At 37.1% G+C, this 21,767-nt stretch overlaps 1 long non-coding RNA gene across 3 annotated transcripts; it reads right to left on the minus strand.

The window, feature by feature from the left end:
* Window positions 1–914: 914 nt before the first annotated feature.
* LOC110439325 (uncharacterized) lies at window positions 915–5,724 on the minus strand. Of its 3 annotated transcripts, none has more exons than XR_012401322.1 (8): window positions 5,595–5,724; window positions 4,650–4,712; window positions 4,378–4,445; window positions 4,104–4,172; window positions 3,752–3,899; window positions 3,451–3,609; window positions 3,206–3,298; window positions 915–1,809 (listed from the first exon to the last, which is right to left on the minus strand). It is a non-coding gene; the product is annotated as an uncharacterized lncRNA (long non-coding RNA). The 3 variants fall into 3 exon arrangements; XR_012401321.1 differs by having other exon boundaries at window positions 4,374–4,445; XR_012401319.1 differs by lacking the exon at window positions 4,378–4,445.
* Between the last annotated feature and the right edge of the window lie 16,043 nt (window positions 5,725–21,767).

Consider the following 21,767-nt stretch of genomic DNA (forward strand, 5'->3'; position numbering starts at 1 on the left):
CACAACACAGAATATAAGTCACTGTGAACTTCACTCCGTGGAGACCAATGCTCTGAAATTCTGCTTTCAAGCAGGAGAGACGCAAGTTAGAAGTGAACGGTTTGTCCTGAAAAATGTGTAAGGCTAAATTTTTTTAATACTTTTTAAAATATTTCCCAAATGATGTTGAACAGATTCAGGAATTTCTCACAGTATTTCCTTTAATATTATTTCTTCTGGAGAGAGTCTTATTAGTTTTATTTCGGCTAGAATAAAAGCAGTTTTTAATTGTTTTAAAGCCATTTTAAGGTCAATATTATTAACCCCTTCAGCAATATTAGTGTTGGATTGTCTCCAGAACAAACCACTGTTATACAATGACTTGCCTAATTACCCTAACTTTACCCTAATTACCCTAGTGAAGCCTTTACATGTCACTTTAAGCTGAACACTACACTGTAAAATGTAATTAGTTGACCTTACTTAAAAAAAGTATGCAAACTCGTTGCCTCAAAAAAATTAAGCAAAGTAAACTTAAGATTAGTGAGTTAGAAAAGCTTGTTTTTTTTAAGTGTGCAGTACTATATCAAGTAGTACCACTAACACGTTTTTTTATGTTCATGTAACTTAATAGCCATGCTTAGTGTTAACTTAATTTTTTCATTTTGTGTTGATTGCTTGATATAAATTTAACCCCACTTAGAATTACTAAATACCTACAACTTAACACTATCAGTTCTGCTCACTCATTTTTTTAAATTCACTTAAATTAAAGAAACCAATTTCCTTTAATGGGTCCTTCTTGGACCCAAACCTGGGCAGCTGGAAAATGTGGCCTTTTCTCTTCCCCATTTATCTATTTTTGCTGTTACTATGTGATAAAGGCAAACACAACACAAACATATAATTTAAAAGAACACTCACGGGTTTGATTCAGCTCCATTACAAAATTTATTCAATGCACATTCAAGTACAAAACAGCAGCTAAACAACAAAGTTGTGGTTTGATTTAACTGTATAAAATGACATGGAAAAATATATAAAAAAATAAAATAAAAACATTTCTGTGAGCTAATTGTATGCATGTCTCCCAATATTAAACAGGTAACTACAGGACGACTTCAGTGCATGCAAAATCAGTGCATTTCTGATCAAAACCGAAAGTACAACACATACTTTTGTGTCCCAAAGTGAGCAGTCCAAGGATTAAACCAACACAAATAAAAACATCATTAAAAGTTTTCCCAAAACACAAATGTAAACAGGATAACCTTGCTAGGTTATTTTCTGACATTATCATCTAATAACATCTAACAACTCATTGCAACACAACATGGCACTATTTCCACCATTAGCATACCTGCATAACATGGTAGACTTTAATGGAATATTCTTTTTTTTTTTTCCATTGAGAACGTAAATAAGCGAGAACAGTTCCATGAAAGCATCAAACTTTCTCTGATAAGAGGAGAACATTAATGGCTGCAAAGCTTACAAAGTGCTATCTGACAGCCGATGGCTCTTTACTGTTCTAACCCAGAAGACTGTTCTTCAGGAGTTAACAGTTTTGGTGGGAGGTTTTTCTTTACCAGTCCAAGCATCACAGTCTGAATGAAGTTGAGTGTATTTGCCATGCATTTTGGGTATCCAAATGCAATGCATATGTAAGACCAAACAAAGGACAAACTGCCTGAGGCAAGTTTTTAACATGATCCATGAGAATACCTCCCTCCAGAATGATGGCAGTGGAGATGGGCTGGAGGTCCACTGAGCTTTGACCCTCGTGAGGACTACAGTGATGCATTCTAGGGCCTCGTCTCTCTCTGTATCCTAAAAGACACACATTCTTCAGCATTGCAATTTATGCTATTCTAAAACAATCTTTTTTTAGTGTTGTAATGTTATCAGAGAATATGGTTTTAAAAATGTTTTCACACTGGATTGTAACAATAAAGCAAACAAAATATATTTGTTATGGTTAAACTAAAGCTAAAAAGGTCTATACATCCTAAAAGAGTGACACTGACTTTTCAACATACAAAATACATCAATCACTGTACAAAATGTATATTGTATATTGAGCAGATAGAATTACATCTATGTCAACGCAGGTATAGTTTTATGTTCATGCAGAATGTAGGATTACAAATTTAAGAATATGTTTAAGATCTATGGAAGACATTTTCTGCCAAATTTAAGTAATTAAATGACTAAAATGAAAATTAAAACCAGATTAACGATTTCATTAGAGAAAACTGTATGCAAAATGTGTGACAAAATTGACAATGAAATGATTTCATTCTCATGGTGACAGTGCATCATCCCTGTCAAATTGAAAAATATAATGCAATTGGTGATTTCACATTTCATTTTCACTACAGTCTCGAGGCAAGACAGCCAATATTAAAATGAAAAGCCAAAAGTGAAAAAGAAACTACAAATAGTTTTACAAAAGCTCTTTATTAACGCTCACGCAATAATAGTGACAACTCAAATTAAAATTGTAAATTTTAGTTTTCATTTTGATTCCTCTTTTATTTTGGTAAAGTGTGTGTGTGTGTGTGTGTGTGTGTGTGTGTGTCTCTGAGTCTGTGTTTGAACCTGTGAGTGAGTCTTTTTGAATGTGTGAGTGTGTGTGAGCCTGTGTTTAAGTGTGTGTGTGTGTGTTTGTCTCAGTCTGTGTTTGAGTGTGTGTGAGTGTGTGTCTGTGTTTGAACCTGTGAGTGAGTCTTTTTGAATGTGTGAGTGTGTGTGAGCCTGTGTTTAAGTGTGTGTGTGTGTGTTTGTCTCAGTCTGTGTTTGAGTGTGTGTGAGTGTGTGTCTGTGTTTGAATCTGTGTGTGTGAGTCTTTTTGAATGTGTGAGTGTGTGTGAGTGTGTCAGTAAGTTTGTGTGTGTGTGTGTGGCGTGTGTCCACCTCCAGGTTGGTGGGTGTGTGTGTGTGTAAGTGTGTAAAATTTGCAACAAGAAATCTGTGGAGCAGTCATAGAAACTGTAGCAATAGCAATGTCCTTAAGTTATCTGACACTAAGTGTTGGCAATGGAAATGTGTACTTGTCAATAAAATTATATGATATATTTAACCCTTTTGTTGTGCCTTGATCAGACTTGACTGCAGCAGCTCATGTTCTCAATAAAGAACCCTGCTGAAGAAAGAACCAAGTCTCCTTGTCTTCAATTCTAAGTGTTCTACAAGACCAAACTTTTTCTTATGTGCAAGTACTTACAGAGCAGGTCTTGTAGAATTCACTGGAGTCATCACCGAGTAAAATGGGAATGCCTTTGAGGACAACAGAGCGAAGTACTGTGTCGTCTGGTGTCTAATGATACATAGAGAGAGAAAAGACCAGTTAACAGAGTAATTTGGAAGGCACAAGCAGACAGGAAATAAAATAGGTTGGTCTGGATGGTCTCATTTAGAACTTGATTGATGAACTATCACACAGATCAAAAGCAAAATAAACCTACTTACCATCCAGCTCATGTGCTGCATCAGCTCCCTGAGTTTCTGGCCAACAGTTCCCTATTTTGTTTTGAAAAGTTCAATGAAACGTGGGGCATACTGGTCCAGAGCCTCAAAGAAGTCTCCCTCAAGATTCTTACTGGCGATTCTATTAAACTCAGCAAACACCTGAAAAAGTAGAGAGGAGTGGGTAGGGATGGAGAGGTGGCAGAGGGATTAACATTCCAACAAGTGTTTGGATTTCTAGTCACACACCTTGAATTTATGTTTATTTGCATTATTTTATTGGTTGAGAACAAAAATTGCTTACCTGTCTCTCTATGATATGTGCTAATTGGGTATGTCAAAGAACTCTGGCCACTGTTGTCTTAGCGATGGTGATGCTCCTACAGGCGACAGGATCTCAGTGTCTGCTGTGCTGCCCTCAGTGTCTAATGTTGTGGTGGGTGATGACAATGCTGTTAAATGGAGAGTCACAAGAGGGATGATTTTGACTGTAGCTTTTTCAGGTAAATCAGTTATTTCAGTCAAATTGCAGAGGGCATTATTGGAGTCTTGATCTTCATACTGCAGTTTAAAGTCATACTGCAGTGACAGTTTATCCACCAGTTGCACTTTGAATTCTTCAATGGACTGTGGTCTCTTAATTAAAGTCAACTTACTTATATCATCTTCTGCGATGATGACTCTCAGTAACAACCTCTGGTCCATTTTGATAACTGTTTGAAAATCTGAAAAGAAAGAAAAGATAATTTTAGCATCAAGCCTAGCAACATAAAAAGACAAAAACACTCAAATGCAGTATCAGATTTGAAATACCAGAGCTATAGGAAAAACTAAATCCTTGCAAAAATCTAATTATCAAGCTTTTAATCAATGAACTTCTTTAAGACAAGTGAATACAGCAGTACAAAAAGTAAATGGTAAATGACTCGCTTATGTGGTTAGACATCAAGGGAACTGTTGTCCTGGGTATGATGGACTATAAATCGAACCCACAGTATCTATAGAGACAGTCCAGAAATACTAATTACATCAAATATTTGAAATTCAAAATATGCATAAAATATTCTGTATGATGAAATATACTATAATGAAATAATTTCAACACAAGATTTTCTTAGCTTTTGTTGTAATCCAATTGCTCTGATGTAAGCATAACTTTTACTTTAGCATGCAATAATAATACAGTTATTAGTTAAAAATACCTTTTATTGCTGGGATTATGGAATGTGTGGATTGATCACCATATGCTTGTGCCTGGAAGGAAACTGTTAAATAAAAATACAACAATTTAGCACAACCAAGTACATGTGAAAGCTGTAACATAGGCCTATAACCCACAATGACAGCTCCCAGTATTAAAATGAACATATTATGTACAAGATGACCTTAAAGAATAATGTAAGGCACTGAGTATGCCAGCAAATATGTTCCCTATCATAGCAGACTATGATAAACTGAGTGTAAAGATCTTTTCAGACAGGTAAACACTCTTGTCTGTAACGAACCAAGACTGATCTGGGTAGTGGGCACTATGGTAAACATGGAAACAGCACAGCTACGAATATTGACTATGAAGTGCGACGTGTTAAATAAAATAACATTAAGTTAGTTGACTGTGGTGATATCCCCAATCATATGTCGACACAGAGTGGTAACGTTAATCCTGTTTTTGATAAGCACAGACTGTTATTGTTGGTAGCTAAAATTAGCATAGTCTTTACAGACAATTTTAAAATAAAATTATACATCCAGACTTGTTCTGATGTTCTGCCTGAGCTTACAAACAACAGTTATAAAACTCAGGAAACTCCCAAACCGCCGGGATCAGTCTGTCATCATCATGCTAGCTGCTAGTCAGTACTCGATGACAAATGTTACTGACATATGCTGACATGGCAGGTGGGCGCGAGCGACAGTTAACGTTACTGCTACACTAAAGTTTTTCCTCAATTTTAACGTGACAAAAGTCTTGAAAATAATAAAGTATTGACCAAGTTTCATCAAAATTTAGTCACGTTATGTCCATAATAAAGTTAGCTAGCGTTAGCCGACATTACTACACACATCATTACTAGCAGGCACAAAACACTGGCGCTGACACAGAAACAAAACGATCTGCGCAAGGGTAAATTAAAATATTTACTCACCAAATGAGTGTGCCAAGCACAAGAATCGCTGTTATGCTGACGATAATCACAAGTGCCGTTGAAGCGATGTTTAGGTCCAGCTCAATGATATCCAGCTTCATCTACCGTTTGCAAAATTACGAATCCCGCCACGCCAAGACCCGCCTTACGAAGCAGCTTGATTGGTTGGGGATGATTGATTGATCTGCGCATGCCCACAGTGTCATAAACTTACTTTTTCTAAATTAATCCAGCTCAAGCAGACTGAGCTGGTAAGATTTTTCAACCTCAAAGTACAAGTAACTTACTAAAAGTGAGTGTTAATAGCAGGTTGATAAAAATTGATTAAGGTCAATTTAATATTTTTAATTAAATACCATGTTTGCTTTTACAGTGTAGGCACAAAGTGGAATAGGTTGGCGTGGGTTTCCTCCGGGTGCTCCGGTTTCCCTCACAGTTCAAGCACATGCGCTATAGGGGAACTGATCAACTAAACTGGCCGTAGTGCATGAGTGTGTGTGAATGTAAGTGTATGGGTGTTTCCCAGTACTGGGTTGCAGCTGGAAGGGCATCCGCTGCATAAAACATATGCTAGAATAGTTGGCGGTTCATTCTGTTGTGGTGACTCCTGATTAATAAGGGACTAAGCCGAAGGAAAATTAGCGGTCGGTTACTCTGGTGTAAATTGAACGGGAGCCGGCGGGAATGAGGGAGTGTGATGCTGTCTGTGTGTCACTTGCTTGGTGCTGTGTGTCTGTGTGTTTATACATACAGCTTGTTATAGGCTGTGTGGAGTCTGTATAGCCGGATGGTTTTTGGTTTTGTTTACCCCTACTCCCCCTGTTAGCGGAAACAGGCACGGCAGGTGGAAAACGGAGCGGGTCGGGATTAAAAATTTAGTTTTATTTTGGACAAATCTAAGCTTGTTTTTAATAAAACACAAATCTGCATATAATCAATATACTGCTAACAATAATAACATTATACAGATGCAGATTGTCATAAATAAACGAAATAAAATCCCCCGAGACGAAGAAGGCATGGAGGTACTGGCTTTTATATTTTTGTAGAAAATAATCATTTCTGGACTATTTTAGTCCTTTATATGTAAATATATTTGTGTATTGCTGTACATCCTGTGTGCTTGAAGCAACGTGTGCATATTAATGATGTCAGAGCTTTTTCTGTGATCTCAGATCTGCATATGAGTTGGTGTGCTCTTGATGATGCGGCTGCTCGTCAGATCCGGATGAACGACCTAAAGTGGGCATTCATGCAAATGTGAAGAGCATTAAGTCTGTAAGTCTCGTCACAACTTGTTTTGTCTTCCAGTTGTCCACCAGGGGTCCGTTCTTCGTACCTCGCTTAAATGATCTAAGATGATTTGGCAGATCCTGGATCTTTTAATCTTGATAACTGATCTCTCGCTAATTTGGTTCTCCAAACAAGTTCGCGAATCAGATTAGAATATCTGGATGAACTGATCTGAGATCGCTGCGTTTGTTGTTAAGGACAGATCTATCGATCCTAGAAATCATGATCAGCAATGCAACGATTGGCTGACGGCACAGCAGCGTGATGACATCATCTGATTAATATTCAATTATCCATGTGAGCAAAATTACATCAAATTAGCAGTAAACCATGTGTTAAATATGACACGCAATAACTTTACACATTTGTTGTGAGCTGCAGGCTTTACACTTTCATTTGTCAAGACAAGAGTATTCATCATGTATTTCAATTCAAATCAATGTATTTAGTTCTTCATTTAGAAAAGATTTTCTTTATTATAGTAGCCGTTTTTTAATCGGTGTAAAGAATAACTGGTTGTTTCCAAAAGCATTTTGATATTGGTAAAGGCGTCTGCAACTTTTGTGAAGCATCACTGGCATATTAACTGTCAAAACATGTTTATGACTGCATAAATGTATTATTGCTTTTAAAAAAAGTCACATATTGTGCATTTCTATTATACACAATTTGTACTAAAGCGATCTAAAAAGTTCATACCAATAAGTTTTCTTTGCACCACCAGGTGGCAGTCTTTGTATTTTCATTTCGAGGGTGCAGATTGCATACGTTTTATTAATATGTATAACTTTATTTATTTTATTATGACTATAACTTTTATATATATAGTTAAAAAATATTTACTATTTTCCCATGTGCATATAACTTTTACTGTAAGAAAATATCAGAACTCGGAACATACTTTCTGTATTATCTTTGCTTGAGCTGAGCCGATCTAATCCTGTTTATATGAATTGAACCTGCTCCCGATCAGGTTTGACCTAGCAGATCTGTTGCCATGACAACAACTCTCGGATCAGCTTTGAAGAACGAAACGATCCTGGATCGTGTCAAATCGTCAATATCCAAATCCAGCTAACTGAGTAATCCACGTACGAAGAACGGACCCCACGGTTTTACACTCGTGGAATTTACATGAGACCAGGGAAACAGTGGCATCACAGCCTCCCGGTATGTCCATTTCCATATAATGATCTTTTATTAATTCTACAATGCCCTGGTTTACCCATATTTTCATTATAGGGGACCTTTTAGGCAAGTAATTGAAAACAAGGCTGAGTTTAAACAAATGAAAAATAGTAATATAAAACTTCATTTGTTTGATTCAAATCAGCCCATAAAAAATTGTTTGCAAACACTTACCTTAAAATTTGAGTAAATCCAATTAATCATTTTTTAGACTTTAGACCTGCTCTCTTCTCAGCCTATTTCAGTTCCTCAAAATAGCAACGCACCACCAATGTGGCCTTAACACACCTCCTTCCTAGACCGAAACACCCATGAGTCCACAAAGTGGTGCAGATGGACTTGCTATTGAAACAACGTGGCGGTAAACAGGACAATTAAGGTTGCATTGGTCTGAAAAGCAACACGTCGGCTCAAACACGTCTTGCGCCGGGTTTATAATAGGGCCCATTATTTCTCAAAACAAGACGATATTTATTGCTTGTCAACAAAATGCTTCTTCATTTAAGAATTTGTAGATATTTTAGACCAAAAACGAGACAAAAACTAAATTATGCACTGCAAAAAATGCATTTCTTACTTTATCAAAAGCAAAAACAAGATTAATTTGCTGACCCCACTGGCAGATTATTTTGCTTGTTTTAAGGAAAAACTCATTTAATATTGGCACATTATTTCTCAAAACAATTCAATTCAACTGTTTATTGTCATGTGCACAGAAAGGAAACACGTTTCCCTGTACAATGAGATTCTTACTTTGCCGTCCACAGTGAAGTCATACACACATCATACACATAAATACACATATATACACAGAAGTGACTGAAGTATGATTATAAAATGTAAGTATATAAATGTCTATGAAAGTAAACAATATATAAACCTGATTTGAGTAATGAAACAGATTTAAACAATGTACAGTGGGTTTTTATTATTTTATTTTTTTAATTGTGCTCATTATGCAAAAAGTGCCTGGTGCAATTGGCTTATGTGCAAAAAAATAAAATAGTGCAAAATGGGATGAGAATGTAGTGTTGTACTGAGCAGAAAAAGAGACTGTTATGTGCGTTGGTTATCTGTTTAGAAGTCTGATAGCTGATGGGAAGGAAGAGTTCTTGAGTCTGGCAGTCCTGCATCTCACACTCCTATACCTCTGCCCTGAGGGTAGGAGTGTGAAAAAAACGACAATAGACGGTATGTTTGACCGTATGACAGTATGTTTTGCTCGTTTAGAAAATGCTTCTTGATATAAGAAATTTGAGATATTTGGACTAGAAACAAGACAAAAAATCTAAGCAAGAAAAGCATTATTGCGCTGGTGCATTTTGCCTTTGTGTCTCAGTGGTTCTGCTGTCTCCTTTGTTGCACACACACACACACACAGCCATCAGCATCTAATGAGGGAGGACGTTGTTCACTTCATGCTATAATTGGCCCAGTGGAGAGTTTTAATGGGATCACTCAGGGAAATGGGCTCTTTAATACAATATGTCGGCCTGTCCTCTTTATCCTCCTTTTCTTTTTTTCTTCACTCGTTCTCCATCCCCCTTTTCATCATCGTAGAGTTAAAGGTGCGGTGGCTTTACACAGGACTTGCCATTATCTGCTGCCGTGTTTGCTTGTGTTGCGAGTGACGGTGACAGAGCGTGTCACAGAGTTGATTGCATGCACTGCTGCCCGTTTCAGGAGCTTGTACTAATAGAGGCTAAAAAGACTTTAAGGGTGTACTCGCACTAGGTTATCTGAGCCATGCCCAGGCACGTTTGACCCTCATTTCTTGGTTCGTTTGACAAGTGTGAGTGCTCCGAATTGGTCCAGGCATGGTTCAGTTGGCAGTCACTGGCCTGGTTGGAGCTTTGGTTTGGTACGCTTGTAGTGTGAGTGCAAACCGCACCTTAGCCAAAAATTAAAGACCCGGCGTCACTTTTCAATGTGCTCCATCTAGTTCTGGGGGTGAAGTAAGGACATCCGTGGCAAAATCATCCACGAGTAGTTTGGAAAACGACAAAACTTGCGACCTTAGTTGGCTAACGATGGTTTTGAGAAACGCACCCCAGGACTGCACTTTGAGGAATTTGGAATTGAACCCTCATGAAATTACGAGTACGCTCCGTTTTCCTTCACGTTTTTATAATTACAGATGTGTGAACTTTATTTATGCACAAATTATTTATGACAGCGATTGTATTCCATACGATATGACAGATTTTGTTCCCATGTTAAGTCAATGGGATTTGAACAAGTAGCAAAAGTCATTTTTTGAGTCCAGACTACATTATCTTGGCTGCTTTTTTAAGTGTGTGTGTGTCTGTGTGTGTGTGTGTGTGTGTGTGTGTGTGTGTGTGTGTGTGTGTGTGATCAGGTGAAAGATCAGCTCTGTTATGAGCTTTCTTCTTGGTTTATCAGTGTTCTCTCTCTCTCTCTCTCTCTCTCTCTCAATTCAATTCAATAATTGAATTATTGGCATGACAAATGTTACAAATGTATTGCCAAAGCAGTTATAATAAAATTATTATTATAAAAGTTATAATTTACATAAAAAGTTACATATATAATTAAAAAACAGTTCACACAGTAAATAGTAGTAAAAAATAAATAAAATAAGAATAAAAAGAGGTGATATTTACATATAATAATTAAATACAATTTTAACAATACATCATATTATTCAATATATCACATTAATATTTAATATATTTTTTTATTATTCAACATATCATATTATTTATACAAATTAATACAAAAATAGATCAGAATAAATTGTACATTTAACAATTAACATTTTAGGATATTTACAATGACTCTCTCTCTCTGTCTCTGTCTCTCTCTCTCCCCAGAGCAGGATAAATCAATTGCACTTACAGAACAGAGCTGATATCAGCATGATGCATTATGGGTACGCTCTGCAGTAAAAGCAGCGGCTGTATTTTAATAAAAAGCATTATTCTCTCTAATTGAGATTCACCGGCTCCCAATGGACAGTAATAGGGTGTTCTGGGTGGGAGTGCACGTCCTCTGAATATCCCCAACACCCTTCATCCTTTTGCCCTGTTTCTAGTCTTAACATCTAAATCAAGAGGCATTTTCTAGACAAGCAAAACATATTGTCTTGTTTTAGGAAATAAAATCAAGTGAGTTTTTTTTTTTTTAAACAAGTGAAATAATCTGCCAATGGGGTAAACATTGAAAAGTATGCCGATGATACCGCTTTGGTGAGCCGAGAAGGAAGGACACGGGCCTGTTCTTGACTCCCTTTTAGACTGGTGTGACAATTCAAACCTTCTCCCAAATATTCCTTAAACTAAGGAGATGGTTATTGACTTTAGAGAGAGAGAGAGAGAGAGAGAGAGAGAGAGAGAGAGAGAGAGAGAGAGAGAGAGCACCAAGCAAAACTCATCTCACATTAATCAATGAGTAAATTCAGTTAGCAACATGTGATGAATGTTTGGGTGTGATGTTGGACAATACACTTAAGTGGGATGTATGGACTGACTGTGTAAGGAAAAAACTCCAACAGAGAATGTACTTGTTAAAGAAGTTTCAGAAGTTTTATAATGACAACAGGATAAAAACTATCACAAAGCCTCACTGATTTGCTCCTCAGGCTTCTGTGACGCCTGCCTGATGGCATGAGCATGAGCTAACTATAACCAGGGTGGCTTGGATCCCTTAGAATGCTACATTACACTAGTCTTGTTTCTGAATCTGCCACTATGCTGGCACACAGGCATTTCTAGCTCCGCCCTCTTTTTACTCATTTGAATTTAAAGCGACAGTCACCAAAACACAACTAGGATCAAAGCCTAAACCTTTCAGTGTGTGTCGTGACCTGCACACAGTACTCTCAGAGAATCATGTGTTTTCCTGAAGCTTCTGTCCTGAACGGCGCTCTCAGATTGTTGGTGTGTGTGTGTGTGTGTGTGGTGTCACAGTCCACAGGCAGTGTGAAAGTGCTTCTCGTCCGCTAATGAGTGAACTAATGCTGGAGTCTGAGCGCTAACAAGCCTGACCGCACAGCAGGAGGTCACTTCTACTGCAAAAACCCCTGATATAGACCTGAAACACAATGAAAATCCTCCAAAATATAGATTAAAGCTTGCACATCGACGAAGGTGGTTTGAATAACTCAGCATTTATTTAAAGCTGACCTGTTCTGCCCCTTTAAGATGTAAAATACGTCTCTGATGTGTGTGTAGTGAAGTTTGAGCTCTAAATAGCACACTGATAATGTTTTAAACTCTCTGAAACTGACCCTTTTAGGCTTTGATCTTAGTTGTGTTTTGGTGACTGTCGCTTTAAATGCAAATGAGATTTGAAAAGAGGGCGGAGCTACAAATGCCTGTGTGCCAGCATAGTGGCAGATTCAGAAACAAGACTAGTGTAATGTAGCATTCTAAGGGATCCAAGCCACCCTGGCCATGGTTAGCTCATGCTCATGCCATCAGGCAGGCATTACAGAAGCCTGAGGAGCAAATCAGTGAGGCTTTGTGATTTAGTTTTTATCCTGTCATTGTAAGACTTCTGAACAATACCGTATCTTAAATACTGTGTAATAAATCAATAAATAGCTAAATTAGAAAAAAAAATGTTAATATCATTACTATTATAAAAACTGTGCAATGGTTATTTGAGTATTAATTTATTTATTTTATTTATTCCCTTCTATGATTTCTTTTTTTAAATTAGGTTATATTTTATATGACTATATTTCTATATATTTATAAAATTATAAAAGCTAATTTATTGTGTTAGAATTTGATGTTTGCATGCTCTTGTTGGGTCTGATGCAGCTTAATTTCGTTCTGCATTGCAATTTAATGTGATGCTTTGAATGACAAAAATAAAGGAAGCTGAAACTGATATGCAAATGAGGGAGAGATGGCCACTAGTGGGCAGGGCTTTCCCCCTCTGATGACATCATACAAAGAGGGAATGTCAATCAGAGTGTTTCTGCAGACTGTTTATATCAACTCTGATTATAAATGATGCAATTAATACATTTATGCCATTAGAGGCTGGAGATATTCACAAACAACTGTGTTTAAACCCCTTATAAAAGTGATTCTTGCATAATAGGTGATATAGGTCATGACCCTTTAAGAAGTGCAAAATATTGAAGTGCAAATATTGAAAATTCAGTCTTTCTAATTAATATTCTGAAGATTTTTTTTCTAAATAATAAAGTATATATTACAATGTGTGTATTAGAAATGTTATATATTTAAAATTTAATATATATTTTTTAAATTATTAATATTTAATATTAATATTTAATAGTTTTCTCAACCTATTAATTTGAGATTAACTTGAGAGCCCTCATGACTGAAATGAAATATGCTGTTTTCCAGCATCTGGCAACCTGGAGTGCTGTAACACTGGTTAAAACGTGAGTGGGCGGAGTTACAGAGATCAAAGACAGACATTCTAAAACAGAACGCACAGAGTATCTGACTTCTGCATTGGTGTACAGATAAACAAGTACATTCACTTTAATTCTGAGACATCTACACACATATTATGGTGATCTAATGCTTTAGAAGAGTGAAAAACTTACATACAGAGAGTGAGCCACTGTGCATTGTTTTTTTATGGGGGATAAATGATATGGTTTTAGTTGTGCGGGCACTCAACCACACGCTGCTTTACTCAGGCTGTCGCAGGTAGAACTCAATTACAGACCTTTAAAGTGGAGTCATTTCAGAAACCCACCACTGAGAAAATGCTCCCGCCGAGGTCAGAGAAAGTAACGCAGAAGCAATTAGTTTCTTCAGTCGAGCTCTTTAAAGCTTGCACTCAAAAAAAAAAAAAAAAAGTGCTCGTGTTGAGAGGATACAAGGTCGAATGTGGATGATTCTGACATAGACTGGATATACAAGTCAGGACAAGAGCTGATCTGATTAGTTTCTTTTTTTGTCCAAGATATGGAGCTGTATGGCTAGATTCACATACGCTGCTTTTGTTTGGCCTGTTTGGAGCACTGAATATAAAAGATTCCTGAACATGCAGTCTGACGCAGATGGAGACACTGCAAAAACCCTTTTCTGACCTCGAGTTTTTGTCTGATTTACAATTATCTACAAACTCTTACATCCAGAAGCAGTTTAGACGAGCTAAAATATTGTCTTGTTTTAAGAAATAACGTCACAATTAACACGCAAAATAATTGGGGTAAGCAGAATAATCTTATTTCAAAAGGTAAAACAAGATTATTCTTTATTGTATATTTTTGCCCAGCACTACTGTATATTTATATATATATATATATATATATATATATATATATATATATATATATATATATATATATATATATATATATATATACACATATAAAAATATAAATATAAATATATAAATATATATATATATTTTTATATCAGCTGGAACCAGTCTGGCCATTCTCCTCTGGCCTCATCAACAAGGCATTTGCGTCCTCAAAACTGCCGCTCACTGGATTTTTCCTCTTTATTCAGTCCATTCTCTGTAAACCCTAGAGATGGATGTGCGTGAAAATCCCACTGGATCAGCAGTTTCTGAAATACTCAGAGCAGCTCGTCTGGCACCAGCAACCATGCCACGTTCAAAGTCACTTAAATCCCCTTTCTTCCCCATTCTGATGCTCACTTTGACCTTCAGCAGATCGTCGTGACTTTGTCTACATGCCTAAATGCATAGAGTTGCTGCCATGTGATTGGCTAATTAGAAATTTGCGTACGGAGCAGTTGGACAGGTGTACCTAATAAAGTGGCCAGTGAGTAATTTTATTTATTTATTTATTTTTTAAAAGGTTAAAGCAGGGATACGATCCTGAAATAGCATCGACTTAAAAAAAATATGATTCTTCTATTACATCACTGCCAGAACCTGTATGTAAGAGTGTACTACACCTGCAGTATTTCTGACTGACACTATTTGACTCTCTCCTGTCCACTGCTCTACTGTTTGTACTGGATAGTTTGATAATAAATCCCAAATCAATGGTTGCCAACAGTAAGAAACTGAGCAACGCTCAAATGACAGCTCTCCAACAGCATGGTGTGTTTATATCTGACCCAGCGGCTTTTATTTCTCAGCGCTGATGTGCAGGTGTACACTAGAGGGAGCTGTTCCTCTGTCTTCACACCTCAGCAAACTCCGTGCCCTTCAGTGGCTGTTTAATCTCTTCGAGTACTTTATAAAGATATGAGAAAACATGCACTTATTATGTGGCCTCCTTAATATCTGCTCCAGCTCCCTAATGGCCCTGTAGTCACCGTGAATCAAGGTGACAATGTGTGTGCATGCATTAATATACGACCGTTTGTGTGTGTGTGTGTGTACAAGACACACTTATCATCTCTGCTAGTATTTTAACCCTTTTTTGTTTCATATTTCTTCTGTTAAAGCTGCAGTTCACCGACAAACTCACATTCTGTGATAATCTCTCACACTCTTAAGGTTCAAAATCGGTCATTAGCGGCACCTTTTCTCTTAGTTTGAGTGCAAAACGGAAATCAAACTACAGTGTTTAATTAGCTAGTGCTCATTGTTATTGTTTAGGTGGATGGGTAATCTGTGCACGCTAATTTTACTGTTAAAAAAACAAAAAAGAAAGTTGTTTTGGTAATCTTTAATCTTCAGCCTGATATATATTCTTAGACACGCCCCTTTTACTGTTAGTTTGCTACTATGGAATAGTTTACAACAACAAACATTTGAGGCTTCAGTTACATTATTCTTAGCCACGCCCCTCTTACTGTTAGTTTGGTATGAAGGAATGATGGGCAAAAAAATTGCCCCACCCCCTACCTAATATTCTGTTGTAGTTTGACTTTTCCGCCACATTATTCTTAGCCACGCCCCTATCATTGTTAGTTTTCTATGAGGGAATTATGAGCAAAGAGTAAACCCCGCCCCTACCTAATATTCTGTTGTAGTTTGACTTTTCAGCCACATAACTCTTAGCCACGCCCCTTTTACTGTTAGTTTGCTAATATGGAATAGTGCGCAACAACAAAAGCCCCGCCCCCTACACAATATTCTATTGTAGTTTGACTTTTCAGCCACATTACTCTTAGCCACGCCCCTTTTACTGTTAGTTTGCTTATATGGAATAGTGCACAACAACAAAGCCCCACCCCCTACTTAATATACTGTTTACATTTGAGGCTTCAGCCAAATTATTATTAGCTACGCCCCTTTTACTGTTAGTTTGCTACTATGGAATAGTGTACAACAACAAAGCCCCACCCCCTACTTAATATACTGTTTACATTTGAGGCTTCAGCCACATTATTCTTAGCCAAGCCCCTCTTACTGTTAGTTTGCTATGAAGGAATGATGGGCAAAAAAATTGCCCCACCCCCTTCACAATATTCTGTTGTAATTTGACTTTTCAGCCACATTATTCTTAGCCACGCCCCTCTTATTGTTAGTTTTATATGAGGGAACTATGAGCAAAGAGAAAACCCCGCCCCCTACACAATATTCTGTTGTAGTTTAGTGCTTCAGCCACAATATTTTAGTCACACCCCTTTACTATTAATTTGTTACAAGGGAATGATACGCATTATGTAAGCCCCACCCCTTACTTAATATTCTGTTTTAGTTTGACACTTCAGCCACATTATTCTTAACCACACTCCTTTTACTGTTAGCTTGCTACGAGAGAATACTCAAAAAGGCACGCCCCCTACTTAATATTCGATTTAGGTTTGATGCTTCAGATAGAATATTCTTAGCCACGCCCCTTTTGGTGTCAGTTGGCTATAAGGCATGATGTGCAAAAAGAAAGCCCTACCCCCTTCTTAATATTTTGTTGTAGATTGACGCTTCAACCACAATTCTCTTAGCCACGCCCCTCTTTTTGGGGGCAAAAATATAGCCCCGCCCCTTACACAATAATCTGTTGTATTTTTACTTTTCAGCTACATTATTTTTAGCCACACCCCTCTTATTGTTAGTTTTCTATGAGGGGATTATGAGCAAAGAGAAAACCCCGCCACAATATTTTAGTCACACCCCTTTACTATTATTTGTTACAAGGGAATGATACGCATAATGAAAGCCCCACCCCCTAGTTAATATTCTGTTTAAGTTTGACACTTCAGCCACAATATTCTTAACCACACTCCTTTTACTGTTAGCTTGCTACGAGAGAATGATACTTAAAAAGGCACACCCCCTACTTAATAGTCCATTTAGGTTTGATGCTTCAGATACAGTATTCTTAGCCACGCCCCTTTTGGTGTCAGTTTAATACTATGGAGTTTAATACTAATGGAATAGTGCACAAAAACAAAGACCTGCCTACTACTTAATATTCTGTTGTAGTTTGACGCTTCAGCCCCTTTATTCTTTACCACGCCCCTCTTACTGTTAGTTTGCAATGAGGGAATGGTGCATAAAGAGAAAGCCATGCCCCCTACTTAATATTCTGTTGCAGTTTACCACTTCAGCCACATCATTCTTAGCCATGCCACTCTTACTGTTAGTTTGCAACGAGGGAATGATGAGCCACGCCCCAATCTAATATTCTGTTATAGTTTGACTTTTCAGCCACATTGCTCTTAGCCACTCCCCTTTTACTGATAGTTTACTTATATGGAATAGTGCACAACAAAGCCCCGCCCCCTACCTAATATTCTGTTGTAGTTTGACTTTTCAGCCACATAACTCTTAGCCACGCCCCTTTTACTGTTAGTTTGCTTATATGGAATAGTGCACAACAAAGCCCCGCCCCCTACCTAATATTCTGTTGTAGTTTGACTTTTCAGCCACATTACTCGTAGCCACGCCCCCTTTACTGTTGGTTTGCTAACATGGAATAGAGCACGACTACAAAGCCCCGCCCCCTACCTAATATTCTGTTGTAGTGTGACTTTTCAGCCAAATTACTTTTAGCCACGCCTCTTTTACTGTTAGTTTGCTCATATGGAATAGTGCACAACAACAAAGCCCCACCCCCTACAAAATATTCTGTTGTAGTTTGACTTTTCAGCCACATTACTCTTAGCCACGCCCCCTTTACTGTTAATTTGCCAATATGGAAAAGTGCACAACAAAGCCCCGCCCCCTACTTAATATACTATATTAGTTTGACGCTTCAGCCACAACATTCTTAGCCACACCCCTCTTACTGTTAGTTTGCAATGAAGGAATGATGCGTAAAGAGAAAACCACGCCCCCTACTTAATATACTGTTTTAGTTTGACGCTTCATCCACAACATTCTTAGCCACGCCCCCTACTTAATATTCTGCTTTAGTTTGAAGCTTCAGCCACAATATTCCTAGAGCATTTTTTGCAGTGTCCATGTTCATCATGCCCTGTTTATTGACTTTAAATCACCAAAGCATGGCGTCTGATGAAACATGGTGGAGATTCGTGCACTTTACGAAGTCTCCACCAACACTTCTCCTCACCTGTATGATTTAATTTCACCTCCATCTGCTGCTTTTAAGGCCTCGAGCTTTCAAAGAGCCTGTTTGATGGAGTCTGATGAGTCTCAGTGTGATTAAAGTGGGATTGATTAGTGCTGCTAATTTGTTGAAAGCATCTTCAGATGTTGACGGCACATGGCTTTGAAGTGGGGTTAGATAAAGATTATTTAAAGAAGTTAATGAAATGTGGATCGATACAGCCACTGCGGTGCTGATCTGTTTTTAAGCTATCCTGGAGGTTTGGATCAACCTGGTTTCCTCAGCAAAAGCACATGAAGGATTTGTAGTTGTGCTTTAAATGCAAATGAGATTGTGCTCTTTTTTTCAGAAGAGGTCGGAGCTACAAACGGTTTTATTTGTGCTTCATCTAAAACTCCACATCTATAATCCTCTTAGTCTACGCTGACATCATCTTCAGCAGCACAAACACTCTAATGGCTAATGGACAGACGGCTGCTTCTCACTCAGGGCTGCTGTTAATGCTAATGAGAGGGAGAGATTCACTAGTGGGCGGGGCTTTTTCAGACAATATTTACAACTTCAAGGTAAAAAAAAGTTGGAAGAAATATTAAGCTCCCATAATGCAATTCAAAAACACAGGGATGAAATAAATAAACAACTAACTAGCTAACTAGCTAGCTAACTAACTAACTAACTAACTAACTAACTAACTAACTAACTAACTAACTAACTAACTAACTAACTAACTAACTAACTAACCAAACAAATAAACAAATGAATAAATAAATAAAAAAACAAATGAAAAACAAACAAATACATAAACAAGCAAACAAATAAATAAACAAATAAATAAACAAACAAACAAATAAATAAATAAATAAATAAATAAATAAATAAATAAATAAATAAGTAAATAAATAAATAAACAAACAAATAAATCAATCAATAAATAGATAAAACAAATAAATAAATGATCAAACAAACATACAAAAAACAAATGAATAAACAAACGAATAAATAAATAAAAATCAAACAAACAAATAAATAAACACAAATAAATACATAAACAAACATAAAACAAATAATTAAACAAAAAATAAACAAATAAAAAACCACATGAATAAATAAACAAAAAATAAATAAATAAAAACAAACAAATAAATAAATAACAAAACAAACAAATACATAAACAAACAAATAAATAAATAAATAATCAAATAAACATACAAAAAACAAATGAATAAACAAATGAATAAATAAATAAAAATCAAACAAACAAATAAATGAACACAAATAAATAAATAAATAAATAAATAAACAAACATAAATTAAATAATCAAAAAAATAATAAACAAATAAAAAACACATTAAAAATAAACAAATAAATGAATAATGAATAATGAAATAAAAGAAACACACAAATAAATAAATAAATAAATAAATAAATAAATTAATTAATTAATTAAACAAATAAATCTCCTAATTTACAGATTTTTTTACAGTGTTTTGTAAATTAAGTCTGTAAAATATGCGAAAAGAACATCAACCCAGACAATAACCCCCCCCCCCCCGTTATAAAATATAAATATAAAAATATGACAGTATTAATATAATACATTGTGATAAACGTTAGTACCGCTGATGGAGCAAAGCCAGTGTAATCTCTCTGTAGACTGGAACTGATGCAGTCTGAGACGATATAAAACAGATAATGAGCGAGAGAATGCTGGACATCTACTCATTACTTGTGTGTCCAAAGTCCTTCACACCAATAACCTGTAAGCAGACCACACTCGCCTCTAACAAGCGAGGACAAATCGGAGAGTTTCTTGTGTAATAAGCTGTGGGTCAGCCTTTTCTGACTGGTGTCCTGACATTTGACCCTACCCATCAGATTATGCTAGCAACACTGTATTTGAATGGTTCTGAGGTTGGGGTTGAAGTCCTCATAATGCAGAAAAGAACTTAAATTACACTTTCAGTTTTGATCGTACAGATAAGATCAATACATCAATCAAACCTGTTAGGTGTGTAATGACGTGCTGGTGACGTATGTGATACTGTTTCCGGGTCCAAGCCGCCACTCATTTGAGTGGAGAAATCATTTGTTTATGATCACTTTTTATTCATATCACACATTAAAGTTACTTTTATACAAAGTCACAGTGTACACAACAATCTCTGGGTTTGCTGCATGTCAAATACCAAAATTTTAACAATTTATAAAAAAAAAATTAGTCACTTTCTGGCCATCGGATATTAGGCATGGACATATATACTGCGATCGGGATTTTCGAAAGCATTAAATCGCTTTGTAAACGTTTATTATTACCATTTCATGAGTCTCTCCATTCAGTTGAATAGAGCGCTTGGACCCGGAAGCCGCTTCGCGTGACGTCACTCTTAACAAGCGGATGAACAGTGCAGGCATTCTCTCCTATCTCTCTCCTGTTGCTTCAGCCAAAATATTCTAAGCCACGCCCCTCTTACTGTAAGTTTGCCACTATTTTTACAAAATAGGGAGAACTGCTCATACAGATATTTTCACAGTGCTCTGAAGCCGTTATATACTGCTTAACAGTTGTAGCTTTCAGGCTGCTCTGTGTGTTGGACGACGCTGTGGATTTCTGTAGTGTTTTATATGGAGAAATCTTCAGCGGCACGCGCTGTGGGTAAATAGACCCAGTTGAGACCTAATTGGCAGTCAAGGGAGCGTGGGTGAGATTACCAATTATTACAGAGCACCAAGCATGAGCTATAAAAGCCCCTTCTGTCTGGTGGAAAAGCCAAATTTGCACAGATGCCGAAACAAAAAGACACACTGCAATGTAGCACAAATTATTAATGAATGTGGAGGAGAATGAGAAGCACTTCAGCCTTAGTCCGGTTCAGTACATTATATACACTGCGAAGAGTATTATAAACGTTTTATTGTTTTGTAGAGATAAGCAAAATGACATACAATAAAAAAGTGCAACAGACACAATTTTGTCAACTGAAAGACCCCAGTGACAGACAAGTCTCGGCATCGATCCCAACTCTGGCTGGTGACCTACTCACACCTGCAGCTTCTCCACGATGGGTGTCCAGCGTTCTCCAGCCTCCGGCGCCTAGACTGCATCTCTGCACGAGACGTTTGGCCGGAGGAGATATGGTCGTGTCCAACTGAGCCTGGTTTCTCTCCAGGTTTTTTATCCTTCACTTTCGCCAATTGGTTAAGTTGATTCCTCGCCGCTGTCGCCACTGGCTTGCATAGTTGCTGTATGAGCTGCGCATCAATGGATTACTGAGTGTTTGGACTCTCAGTAGTGATT

The sequence above is a fragment of the Danio rerio genome, chromosome 3, assembly GCF_049306965.1.
Source record: "Danio rerio strain Tuebingen ecotype United States chromosome 3, GRCz12tu, whole genome shotgun sequence".
Classification (NCBI taxonomy): Eukaryota; Metazoa; Chordata; class Actinopteri; order Cypriniformes; family Danionidae; genus Danio; species Danio rerio.